General features: G+C 42.1%; 1 protein-coding gene and 1 long non-coding RNA gene across 7 annotated transcripts in view; one reads left to right on the top strand and one right to left on the bottom strand.

Moving 5' to 3' along the window:
• STIM1 (stromal interaction molecule 1) overlaps nucleotides 1-13,075 on the bottom strand; it is a 188,993-nt gene that overhangs the window by 148,889 nt on the left and 27,029 nt on the right. The gene's annotated exons all lie outside the window — the stretch shown is intronic.
• LOC142003501 (uncharacterized) overlaps nucleotides 1-13,075 on the top strand; it is a 47,147-nt gene that overhangs the window by 16,206 nt on the left and 17,866 nt on the right. The window contains exon 2 of the long non-coding RNA XR_012642847.1: nucleotides 12,249-12,391. This is a non-coding gene — a long non-coding RNA (uncharacterized LOC142003501). The remainder of the gene's footprint in view (nucleotides 1-12,248; nucleotides 12,392-13,075) is intronic.

A 13,075-nucleotide genomic window follows, 5' to 3' on the forward strand; every position in this document is an offset into this window, starting at 1 on the left:
ATTTATACACTTGTTCCGTCAAGTGTTCTCAGCGTTGAGAGATGACTCTTAATGCATGTCTCAGTCAACTAAAGACCAACAGTGATGCAAACAAGGGGTCGTTGCTTAAGGTAAATGCCATTCACAAAAAAATTCACCATTGCTTCTTTAACAAACCTATAGCAGGATATAAATAGAAGAGCCAAATATCTATAACAGTAAAATGAAATACCAGGGCTGTCAAATATTTTGTATTTTACAGGGATCTTCTTTGTTACTCTGAATGAAAGCCAGGGTTAACAAAGTTAAATAATAAATGAAGTCAGTTTTTTGTACATGTAATTTTTAAAATTGTCCAACATTGAAAACAAATGCATTTTGGTATCTGCACAAACCTTAAGCAGCTTTAAGAACAGAGTGTGCTTTGTCTCAGGAACTTAAAAAAACAAAACAAAAAACACAAACAGTTCAATTCCAAATGAAGCTTGTCATCCAGTCTTTTCCCAAAACAGATTTGAAGAGTGAGGTGTTGACAACCAAGTTTCAAATACAAGCTCTGGTGTTTTGGGGAATTTGTTTTTACAGCTCATGAATTCTGGTTGACATTATGAAGTAGTTGCTATGAAAATTGCTGTATCATAGAATAATACGTCTATATATCTAAAATTGATGTTAGGACCTGCAGCAGCAGCATACACCAGATGAAAGACAATGGAGAGTACTTAACTGAAAGGACTGTACTCTAACTAATCAATAGATACAGAGGTTGAACCTCTCTAGTCTGACCCTAGAGACCTGATTGGTGCCAAACAACAGGTCAATATTGTCTACCAGTGTTAACCAGCACTTCCACTGCTTACTAGGCTCTCTGAAGACATATAAGGGGTAAGTTACAGCTAAACAACCCAGTACGCTGGAGAGCCAGGATTTGTGGCTGTAAACAAATTTTATGGGACTACTGAAAATTTAGCCACATCCATGATAAGTGGTCATCTGGCTAACTAAAATCATGCCAGATTACAGATATTGCTGGACAAGAGAGTTTTGGACGAGCGAGCTTCAACCTGTACTAAAAAATTTCGAACTAGAGCTGTTATTTTGCCCTCATTTGAGTCAAAGTCTGTTCATAGTCCTTTGTTTCTTCTTATGGTGTGTCAGGCAGATTCCAAGACAGGCTGAAGACAAAAACAGATAGCTTCCCATTGCGTAAATGACCTTCCCATAGGGCAAGAAACCATTGTTCTGTAACACCCCAACCTATGGAAAAATACTGAATCAAAATGGTTTTCAATGCCAGGTGGTATGGTTACATGTCTTTCTAGCACCAACCAGCTTCTAGACTTACAGGACAAACAAGGTTGTTTACAAATCATTAAATTGATCACTCAGTTATAGGGGTCCTGGGGCAGAATTACTGTCTCTCATCAGCATATTTAAAACTATAAACAAACTTCCATTTTGTATTTCTAACTTCACACAGAAGACTGATATATGCACCAAAATGGAATACACAGATCCTGCAGATTGCAACATTAAAACTGATAGGTTTTGTACGGTATGTTGTCCAAAGCATCCCTGAGTTATGCCAATTTATATTCAAACCCAATCTCCATAAAGCAGGGCACGGACCATAACAGTGCTCGTTATTTTTGTGCTGATTTGTGCATTTGTCATGCAACTAAGTGAACGGCAACAGTGTTAAAATCCTGTGCAAAGTGTCTGTGTTTTTCGTGTGTTACATCCACCACTTCAAGGAGCATGTGGGCTTGGCTTGAGTTCTGGGACAGGTGAATTTAAGATGAGTTGGTGAAAGAGGGTTTGAGGGCTCAAAAATATTCCTAGGGACTGAACAGTACATCGCTTCATCACAACTCAAAAGGAGTCTGCATTACGAGAGTGGGCCTACGGATCTCATGACAGTGGCAATGCCTGAACTCTTTGAAAGTTTGAAATCTTAAAACATCAGGGGATTCAGTAGCTGGATTCCATCTGAGCAGTCTAAGTGGCCAAGAAGGGTGCCACAAGGGATCTACTATACTTCTATGTCAAGGGAAGATTTATTGAGCAGATTATTTACGATAAAGATTTATGCACGCAACGTAAGTGTAGTACATACAAGAGAAAAAGCAGTCAAGTAGCACTTTAAAGACCAGCAAAATGTTTTATTAGGTGAGCTTTCGTGGGACAGACCCACTTCTTCAGACCATAGCCAGACCAGAACAGACTCAATATTTAAGGCACAGAGTCTGTTCTGGTCTGGCTATGGTCTGAAGAAGTGGGTCTGTCCCACGAAAGCTCACCTAATAAACCATTTTGCTAGTCTTTAAAGTGCGACTTGACTGCTTTTTGTCTTGATAGTGTATAGACTAGCACGGCTTCCTCTTTGTTACTATTCTACATACAAGAGGTGCACTAAAATGTGCTCTTTTAACCTTTTCAGATAAGGAATTTCAGCTTCATCAGCAACTATGTGCTCTGTACAATGTCAAAATCCATGAAATTTTGAATTGTGACTTGGACAAATCCAGAGGGAACCTGCAGAGGGATATTACAGCAGATTGGTTTGTTTAGCCTTCGCATGATACCTATAAAACCTACTGGTAAAATTGTCTCAGCTTTGCGGCAATGCAAATACCGTTAGCACTGTGCATACCAAATCAACGTTGAAATGTCGTGCCATTCAAGTAGCATGTACTTACCGTTTTGTAAACAGGTGAAAAGGCTGCACAAATGGGGAATCTAGTTTAGCAGCCATCAATCAAAAACTCTTTTTGCCATTTCAAAGTACACTGACAAAAGCTATTCACTCTGAGGTAGTCATTTGAGCAGAAATCCATTTACCCTTCCATATGTTAAAGGTAAATTACAGCTAATCAAGATACTTCTGTTTGAACAAGAACTGTAACCCTCAAAAACCCATCTCACTTTGCTTGTTTCTGCAGCAAAGCCATGCAGTCATTACCATGGGAGCAAACTACCATATGCACAGTATTAGGCAGTTAATATAATTTATAGTTATAAGGAAAGGGAAGGAGGTATTTTAATGTCTCAGATTTTTGCTTACCAGTTCATTTAGCCATCTTCTTTTATTTAGGAGCTGAAATGGAACCCAAGTAAGTGAATTGCTTTATTTTTAAGGGACAGATATGTACTACTTCCCCTTTGTTTCTGCATCTATTCCCATCCCTTTGGATTATACATCTATTCCTCTCTCTCTGGCTGCGTCTACACATGCCCCCTGCTCTCGGAGGGGGCATGTTAATGAGACAGTTCAGAAGATGCTAATGAGACACTGACATGAATATGCACTGCCTCACTGGCATAATGGTAGCCATGTGGTATTTGAAAGTGCTGCTTTCAAAACACATGCTGTCCATGTAGCTGGGGTCCTTTCGAAAGAAATCCCTGACTTCCAAAGCCCCTTCTTCCTCTTTGGTTTTAGGAAGAAGGGGCTTTCAAAGTCAGGGGGTAGTTTTGAAAGGCCCCCAGCTACACAGGCAGTGTGCGTTCCTAAAGCAGCACTTTTGAATTGCACATGGCCACCACTGTGCTAATGAGGCACTGCATATTCATGTCAGCACCTCAATAGCATCTTCTGAACTCTCTCATTAATACGCCCCTCCAAAAGGGAGGGGTACGGTGATCACAGCCTCTAGGTCACTAGTTAGTTAAGTGGCATACACTCCTCCAGGGCCGAATGTAGCCTCTCAAAATTGCTTCAATATACTGCTGGACCAGAAAGCACGTGACTAAGTTTAATTGTCATTAGGATATTAACCCCTTTCTTCCTCAAGGACTGTGCACAGAAGGCTGCTAGCTGTTCACAAAGCAGTCAGAAGCTAGTGTAATAGGCAGAGGATGAGTACAAGTACAAGAGTCAATTCCTAGAATCTGGGGTGCTGACACACCAGTGCCTACCTTTAATAAATTAGAGAGGGCTGGGGGCATGTCAGTGCAGCCCTCCTCCACAGCAGGCCTGGGTCAGGAGCACCACAGGTAGGGGTGTACCGTGCAGCCCTTAAATGACTGGCTTGCAATCTAGCTTTCAAGGGCTTGAGACAAAAAGGTATCCCTAGCTTCTGCCTATCAGGCTAGACACCTTGCATCAAAATGAACCTAGGTGTGTTTGAAACAAAAGACACCCCAAGATACTTACACAGTGGTGCCCTCCTCCCTCCTTTCACTGTAATACCTTAGTGCCTGAAGGGTAATTTTCTGCCAAGAGTGTTGAGGATTTCACTTTAGAAGAGAGATTGTCCACTAGATATCCACCTTTGCTAAAGAGCCCTTTCACGGACTATTTCCAGATCTGAAGAAGTGGGTCTGCCCCACAAACGCTCATCACCTAATAAATTATTTTGTTAGTCTTTAAAGTGCTACGTGACTGTTGTTTTGTTTTGTGGAACCCTTTCAAGGGTCAGCAGTGTAACAGAAGCCAAGAGGGCAGCAAGAAATGGCTCGATGTCATTTTAAACATGTTCTGCAAAGCTAATTAGATCATTCTTGGCCAGTACATGAATGGAGACAAAGACTCAAGTCTTCCTGTTTTTAAAAAAAAAAAAAAAAAAAATAGTTGTTTTCCTCCCATTATAAACAGGCATCTACACCCTGGAAGTCTTTAACAACTGGAGAACTAGTGAAGCAATGTCATCATCAGAGCCAAGAGAGTAAAAGATCAACTGGACAGGGAATATGTTTTTAGATGAGCTCTTTTAAAACAACCCCCCAGAATTTTATTTAAAACTTATTTCACCTCAATCACTCAACATTTTGGACAAGGAGCTCTCTTTGTTAAGGATTCAACGCACACTCCCAGTAAGGTCCTCCAGCGGAAAGCAAAGCACAAACTATAGATGTACACACATGCACACAAACCCCTTGTTTACATGCCATAAAACACAAAACATAACAGGTTGCCTTTTTTTTTTTTTTTAAAGCCTTCAGGCTAAATGCTAGTGTATTAAATACTTACCTGCTGTCTTCCTCTTCCCCTGAGCCAGCAGGCTATCTAGCTGCTTGCAGAATGCTTTCCTTCTATTACTTGGCTAGGATTTGGGAGTTGTGGCAAAAACAAATGTCCTGAACACTGAAGTACTGAAAGAACATGAGATTGCTGAAGTAGAGCAAAGTGAAAGCTCAGACCTGATTCTCCACTCTGTGACACCAGTTTTATGCTGATGTAACACCGCTGAACAAATGCCATTCTATTTATAATGGTGACAAGACCTACCTTTGTCTCCAGCGGCAAATCTTCATTGTTTCCTGTCATTCAAAGCAGCATGTTCAGCCAATTTTAAAAATTATCTTTACATATCCCTATCTTTACATATCTACTACAAACTACAGCATTATTACACTTGGCCTGCAAAATGGGCTGATGAAGAGAGTAAATTCTCCCCAACTATATTTGGCACAAAGCTAAGTTGTAAGAGAATGATTCAGCAGACAAATGACAAGATTTAGAAGACAAGGGCTGGTTTGCCCTTTGATGACAATTCTCTGGAAAATTGTTTCATCTCTGTACTGGGATTAATACTAGAACTGGCTAATTTCAGGGAGCAAGTCCAAATGATGGGGATCTAAAGAGTTCCTCTTTCTGGCCATGAGCCAGTAACTAGAATCAGCTACCAGATCTGGCCAACAGCTAAAGAGATCAAACCAAGGAAGGACCAAGTAAAGTCTTAACAGCATAACTACCAGGAGCAAATGAATTAACAAAGGCAGGTCAGCCAGCATTTTGAATCAGGGATAATGAAAATCATCAAATATAAAGAACTTCATTCTTTCTTGTAGTTTGCAAATTCACTATAGCTAAGTAGACTAGTCAGAAGGTGGAAACATTAAGTAACTCCAAAGTTACTGAATTCCCCTCCATCATATCTAGCAGCAGAAACATACGCCTTTGTAGTACGCCACAGAGAAAGATGATCTTACCTAGTTCACAAGACTTTCAGAGATCCACTAAAACAGACACAGTTCATATGAAAGTCTTACTACATAAAACGAGGCTGCCAGACCCACAAAGCCCAACCATGATCTGCAGATGATTCTTCTCCCCATCTTCCACCACATTTGTTGGGCAGTAGGACAAACAAATGGAGAAGGAGCAGGAGCAAGTTTATTTGTTGTTAATACCTAAAATGGCTAAAAGAGTTACAAAACCACAGAGAGCATGTTCATGCCTAAATAAAAAATTCAGGGACGTTGGGGTATGAATAAAGGAGCTACCCATGGACTCCTTGTTTAGTCTGAATTTGCCTTCGAGCACCATGACCTTCATGTGGGCTAGAGTACACTCAGTGTCTCAAACTAATTAACATCAAGAGATTTACTAGACCCTATTCCAGAAAGATAGCAAGGTAATACCTTTTATTCAACCTGCAACCGTGAACAGTATTGAAAATATCAAATTTTGCTGTCTGAAGTGGCAACTCCACATCATGAAGAAAAAGGAAGCAAAATTTCACAATGACATCTACTTCCTGACCAAATTCAAGAAACAAATCACCACTCACAGTGATCTCACCAACCACAGCTCTCTGAACACTAACTAACAGCAACGAAGGGTCTTGTGGCACCTTATAGACTAACAGAAAAGTTTTGAGCATGAGCTTTCGTGAGCACAGACTCACTTCATCAGATGCTGGTCTTGGAAATCTGCAGGGCCAGGCATAAATAAGCCAGAGCAAGGGTGGGGATAACAAGGTTAGCTCAGTCAGCAAGGGTGAGGCTTACTACCAGCAGTTGATCTGGAGGTGTGAACACCAAGGGAGGGGAAGCTGCTTCTGTATTTAGCTAGCCATTCGCAGTCTTTGTTTAAGCCAGAGCTGAGGGCATCAAATTTGCAGACGAATTGTAGCTCAGAAATTTCTCTTTGGAGTCTGGTCCTGAAATTTCTTTGCTGTAGGATAGCTACTTTTAAGTCTGCTACTGTGTGGCCTGGGAGATTGAAGTGCTCTCCTACGGGTTTTTGTATATTGCCATTTCTGATGTCTGATTTGTGTGCGCCTATTCTTTTACGTAGAGACTGTCCAGTTTGTCCGATGTATATAACAGAGGGGCATTGCTGGCACATGATGGCATAAATTATATTGGTAGATGTGCAGCTGAAGGAACCCACGATGGTGTGGCTGATCTGGTTAGGTCCTGTAATGGTGCTGCTGGTGTAGATATGTGGGCAGAGCTGGCAACAAGATTTGTTGCATGGATGGGTCCCTGAGTTAGAGTGACTGTGGTCCGGTGTATAGTTGCTGGTTAGGATTTGCTTCAGGTTGGCAGGTTGTCTGTGGGCAAGGACTGGTCTGCCTACCTTCATGCCTCCAGCTTCCATCCCAGACACACCACACAATCCATTGTCTACAGCCAAGCACTAAGATATAACCGCATTTGCTCCAACCCCTCTGACAGAGACAAACACCTACAGGATCTCTACCAAACATTCTTGAAACTGCAATACCCACCTGAGGAAGTGAAAAAACAGATCAACAGAGCCAGACGTGTGCCATGAAGCCTCTTACAACAGGACAAGCCCAAGAGAGTAACCAACAGAACACCACTAGCCATCAGCTAAAACCTCTACAGCGCATCATCAGGGATTTACAACCCATCCTGGACAATGATCCCCCACTTTCACAGGCCTTGGGAGGCAGACCAGTCCTTGTCCACAGACAACCTGCCAACCTGAAGCAAATCCTAACCAGCAACTATACACCGGACCACAGTCACTCTAACTCAGGGACTCATCCATGCAACAAACCTCGTTGCCAGCTCTGCCTACATATCTACACCAGCAACACCATTACAGGACCTAACCAGATCAGCCACACCATCGTGGGTTCCTTCAGCTGCACATCTACAAATATAATTTATGCCATCATGTGCCAGCAATGCCCCTCTGTTATATACATCGGACAAACTGGACAGTCTCTACGTAAAAGAATAAATGCACACAAATCAGACATCAGAAATGGCAATATACAAAAACCCGTAGGAGGGCACTTCAATCTCCCAGGCCACACAGTAGCAGACTTAAAAGTAGCTATCCTACAGCAAAGAAATTTCAGGACCAGACTCCAAAGAGAAATTTCTGAGCTACAATTTGTCTGCAAATTCGATGCCCTCAGCTCTGGCTTAAACAAAGACTGCGAATGGCTAGCTAAATACAGAAGCAGCTTCCCCTCCCTTGGTGTTCACACCTCCAGATCAACTGCTGGTAGTAAGCCTCACCCTTGCTGACTGAGCTAACCTTGTTATCCCCACCCTTGCTCTGGCTTATTTATACCTGGCCCTGCAGATTTCCAAGACCAGCATCTGATGAAGTGAGTCTGTGCTCACGAAAGCTCATGCTCAAAACTTTTCTGTTAGTCTATAAGGTGCCACAGGACCCTTCATTGCTGTTACAGATCCAGACTAACACGGCTACCCCTGCGATACTGAACACTAACTAGTAACCAGGATCCACCTGGCTACGACAATACTGGCTCCTACTCAAGCAGCCTACTGGATTTTTGCTTTAAAAAAAGCACATTGATTTTAACTCAACACATCTAATAGGGCTGGGAAGCAAAAACCCATTAGTGAAGGAATCCATAAACAGAATACACTCCTTTCTCCCTTCTTCCCCAGAGACCAGCATTTCCCAAATAACAGTACCAACCCTTGAAAAAGGAAAACAAAACCTGTCCTTAGAAAATACACAAATTATTGCTGTGTACTATTATTACTGTGATAAATAATAAACAGTGAAAATTTATTCATTTTTTATTCTTTTTTTATAAGCATCTATATTTTTGAGCCGCAAAAAAAGGTACTGAAATAAAACTGGGTCCCAGCTATACAAAATTTGGGAAACCCTGCCCTAGATTAAGGCAAGTTTGAACTGACCATCAGTTTGCAACGTGTTCTCGCTGAGTGCCATCTTCTTTGACAAAGCTGTGTATTCAGAAATCTAACACTGGTTCGCGTCTCCTTCACAGGTGTGAGTAAAGATGTGGGAGAGAGGTCTTGGGGAAGTCAGCAGTCCAGTCCCCGCTGACAGACACAGAAAGCAAAATCCAGTTTGCAGGGCTTTCTTCACCAAAGGGGGCAGCAGTAAGATATCTAAACCTTTTCCTTTCCATACAGTTCTAGGGCCTTCCCCATACAAGGGCTCTGTTCAAAGATCACCATCAGAGGCCAGGAGCAAGCTTCTCCATTACCAACAGTGATTTAACCTGTTTAGAGGACGAAGGATGGTCCGGGGTTAAGGGTTCTAGCCAGAGATTTGGATTCTAGTCCCTGCTCTGTCAAAGACTTCCTACGTGACCACCGCAAATAGGGATAATACTGCACTCCAACACTGCAGGAATAGGGCCTAATAGGTACCTAAGAGAGACCAATGGCAGTCAACACTAGGGAGTCGCACCATTGCAGCTTCACTGATGACTTGCTACCACTGCCAGAAGTGGAGGCAATCTCCCACGCAGTCGAAGCCTAGAAGATGTGTTGGCACAGACTGGGGACAGTTTTTGCCTATAGTTGGGGCACAAAGAGAACACTAAGGAAGGAGAGAATAATGTGCTGAAACTGCTCTTTTTGCTAATGGGGTGGTTGTTTCAAAGTTACTTTTGGCACTAAACAAATACCTAAGAATTGCAAACATGCACAAGTTACCATTTACAGTCAGAAGACGGGGAAGCTCAGTTTTGTTTCCCATATCTAGGGCAACCATTTTCTGACTTCAATTAAAGAGGTAAATAGTTTTACTACAAACTGGCATGCAAAGAGATAGAAAACTCACATGCTTCAGGAACAATATTTAAGTTGCATTAACTGCCTGTATCCCTCAGAAACAGAGCAAGAGTCCCACATGACAGAGAAGATTCTTAATTCCAGCTAGAGTTGGACTGAAACATCTCTTAACCAGGTGACCACGAAGTTTTGTTATGTGATTTCGGTCCAACTCTCAATATTTGAGTCTTTGTCCTTCTATAAAAAGACTAGTTAACAGACTGCTACCCAAAAAGACAATGTTATGGTGAAGCCCCGCCCCTTGAGGGTACCCTTGAATGAGTGCTATGCTTCCTTACTGCCCAGTCACAGGAACAGAAAAGCATCTCAGACATTTCACCTTGTTAGGCTGGGTGGCTGAAAATAGCCACAAGATGAAAAACAAGCCAGCTGGACAATTTATCCCAGCTGTAACGCAAAATCATACACAGCAGTGAACAGGAGGCAGCTTATATGACAAGGAATGAACTGTCTACCGATTGAGCTCTAGTGTTCCCATGTAGCTTCAGGGTGGTTTAGCAGAAAATGTCACCTGTTGTCACTTCCGGGCTAAGGCACACAAAGCTGTTACTCCCTCCCTTCACCCCCCTGCCCACCTGCTTTTTTCTTCTGTCTCTCTAGGCAAAGGGAGCAATTTGATCTCTTCCAGACCAAACCAGCTTTAATGAAGAGTTTTACAGATTCCACCATACTATTTTGTCACCAGTCCCAACCCAGATTTCGTCAATTGATAACACAATCTTAAAAAGACAGACTACATCTACACCTCCAAATGACCAACAAAATTTTTGTCCTTCATAGATGTTAAAACCCCGCCCCTGAACAAAAAAAGTTTTGCCATGACAAGTGCAAGTGCAGCTTTGATCCTGCTGAGAAATCAAAAGCCACTGGTGGGGGCTAGAAGCATTTTGTTGGCAAAAGTGCTGACAAACAGCATTTACACACACCAACTTTTAGCCTGGATGCTAAAAGTTGCACGGTGTAATCACAGCCTGAGTAATCCAGCATAAGCCACCAAGGACAGCACGGTCTTCTCACTGTCTGTAGCACTCTGCAGATCAGCTTCTCTAGTCTAGGGGGAAACACTACATACTCACCTGATTGCACTGGGGCTGCACCTCTTACCAAAGTTCGATTCTCCTGAAATCAACAAATGGAACCATTTAATCAGCAATTCCACAAGACTTCAGTGAGGTTGACACCTGGTACACACACCCTATTATTAGTAACAGAGAGCTAGCCGAGCTAGTCAATATGCTATCAAAACAAAAAAGCAGTCCAGTAGCACTTTAAAGACCAGCAAAATAATTTATTAGGTGATGAGCTTTCATGGGACAGACCCACTTCTTCAGACCATAGCCATACCAGAACAGACTCAATGCCTTAAATATTGAGTCTGTTCTGATATGGCTAAGATCTGAAGAAGTGGGTCTGTCCCATGAAAGCTCATCACCTAATAAATTATTTTGCTAGTCTTTAAAGTGCTACTGGACTGCTTTTTTGTTTTTACCCTATTATTAGTGCAGCTGTTGAAAGTGTGGGTTGATCTGACATTTCCAGGAGTTTAGCTGGTCGCTAAGCCGATCCACTATGATATTGAGAGAGCCAACTAAGTGCAACACCATCAAAGGCAAAACAGAGAAACACTTGGGCAGAGAGAAGTTTTAAGGATGGTGTGGTTCCAAGTTCCCTCCTGTTGCTTGGCTCTTTGACACGGTTTACAAGCTCGGCAGGGCCAAAGCATTCCTCTTGTTTCTACCACAATTGGTGGAAGAAGGGGAAAGAGGGAGGGATAGTTCAGTGGTTTGAGCAGTGCCCTGCTAAACCCAGGGTAACAAGCTCAATCCTTGAGGAGGCCATTTAGGGGTCTGGGGCAAATAGGTTTAAAAAAAAAAATAAAAATCTGTCAAGGATGGTGCTCGGCCTTGCCAAGAAGGCAAGGGACTGGACTCAGTGACCTCCCGACGTCACTTCCAGCTCCACGAGATGTGTATCTCTATATAATTATAAAGATGCTTCCAACTGTCCATATTTCAACCCAAAAGGTGTTCCCACACACTTGTCCTCCCCTCACTGTTAACAGGCTATGTATCTAGGCTACTCAGTCAGGATGTTCCCATGGTTTCCCCTTTGCAATCTACTTTGGACTCCACCATCAGCTCAGAAATTCCTTTATCTGTAGGGACAGCTGTATTGATATCCATTGAAGTCTCAGGTACACCTTTTCTTCCCTACCATTACATCAGCATAATTTTAGACAGACTGGCAGCTGAATGGCAGGTTGACAAAACTACACCAAGAACTCATTTAGAAAGGGAGATAACCCATGAAAGATTGCATCCATTTCTAATGCCCATTTTTAAGGTTTTACCAAAAAGATTTATTTCTATACTAATTTGTATTCAGCACAATATCATGAATCTGACAGTAGAAATGTGCCACTAAAACTGAATCTGTGCATTTAAAAAAAAAAAAGTCCTAAAACCTTTTCTTTTCTATAGCTCAATGGAATAGTGGGACCAGGCAGGAAGAGAATGAAATTGTTTTCTTCCTACTTCCACCCATATAGAGGTGCCACAAAGTAGATTGTACAGATCTTCAAGACCGCCTTCTTTTTGGCATGCTTGGATCAGTAGTTAAACAGGTAAGTGTGACGATAATTTGCTATTATTGGACTTAAAAGTTAACATCTCCTTCATATGAATGGGATCGGTTTATATCTGGTTCACATCATGAAGGTTGTCTTCACAGCTGTAAAGACTACACAGTGTACGTTAAAATTGTGAATACCAAGACAGCCCTGGGTCTCGGGCAGGAAAGCACCAAGCCTCTCCGAGACCGTCGGATGTGAACCATAGTTCAAATGGTAAAGCAAGTAGGATGACTAGGAGTGAAGGGGACAATCATGTTAACTTGGACAATGATATTTTGAAGGAACTATTTCCTTACCCCAGCAATAAAGTCACATGTTGCATCTAACCACACTCCTGGAGGAGGTCTAGTTTTTCCACTGAGTGACAGATCTGCACAGCACTGGCACTGCTACAACCCTAAACATACCCATTGCTTAGCAGCTTTAATCCTGAATTATTTTCTCCCTTCCTGCAGCACAAGGCTGAGCTTGACAAGAAAACGAGCAAACTGTACAAACAGGCAGGCAGCTCATTTATAATTCAAATGTTGGACATTCTTAAAGTTCTCATGTTTATTATGTTCCTATCCACTGAGAACCTCAATTTCAGGCAGTGAAACTCCAGTCTTGAAACAGTGAATAATCCAAATTACCAAGACATTATAGTCAAACCAGGTGACAATGGGGGTGCTGTTA

Source organism: Carettochelys insculpta, chromosome 1 (genome assembly GCF_033958435.1).
Source record: "Carettochelys insculpta isolate YL-2023 chromosome 1, ASM3395843v1, whole genome shotgun sequence".
Taxonomy (NCBI): domain Eukaryota; kingdom Metazoa; phylum Chordata; order Testudines; family Carettochelyidae; genus Carettochelys; species Carettochelys insculpta.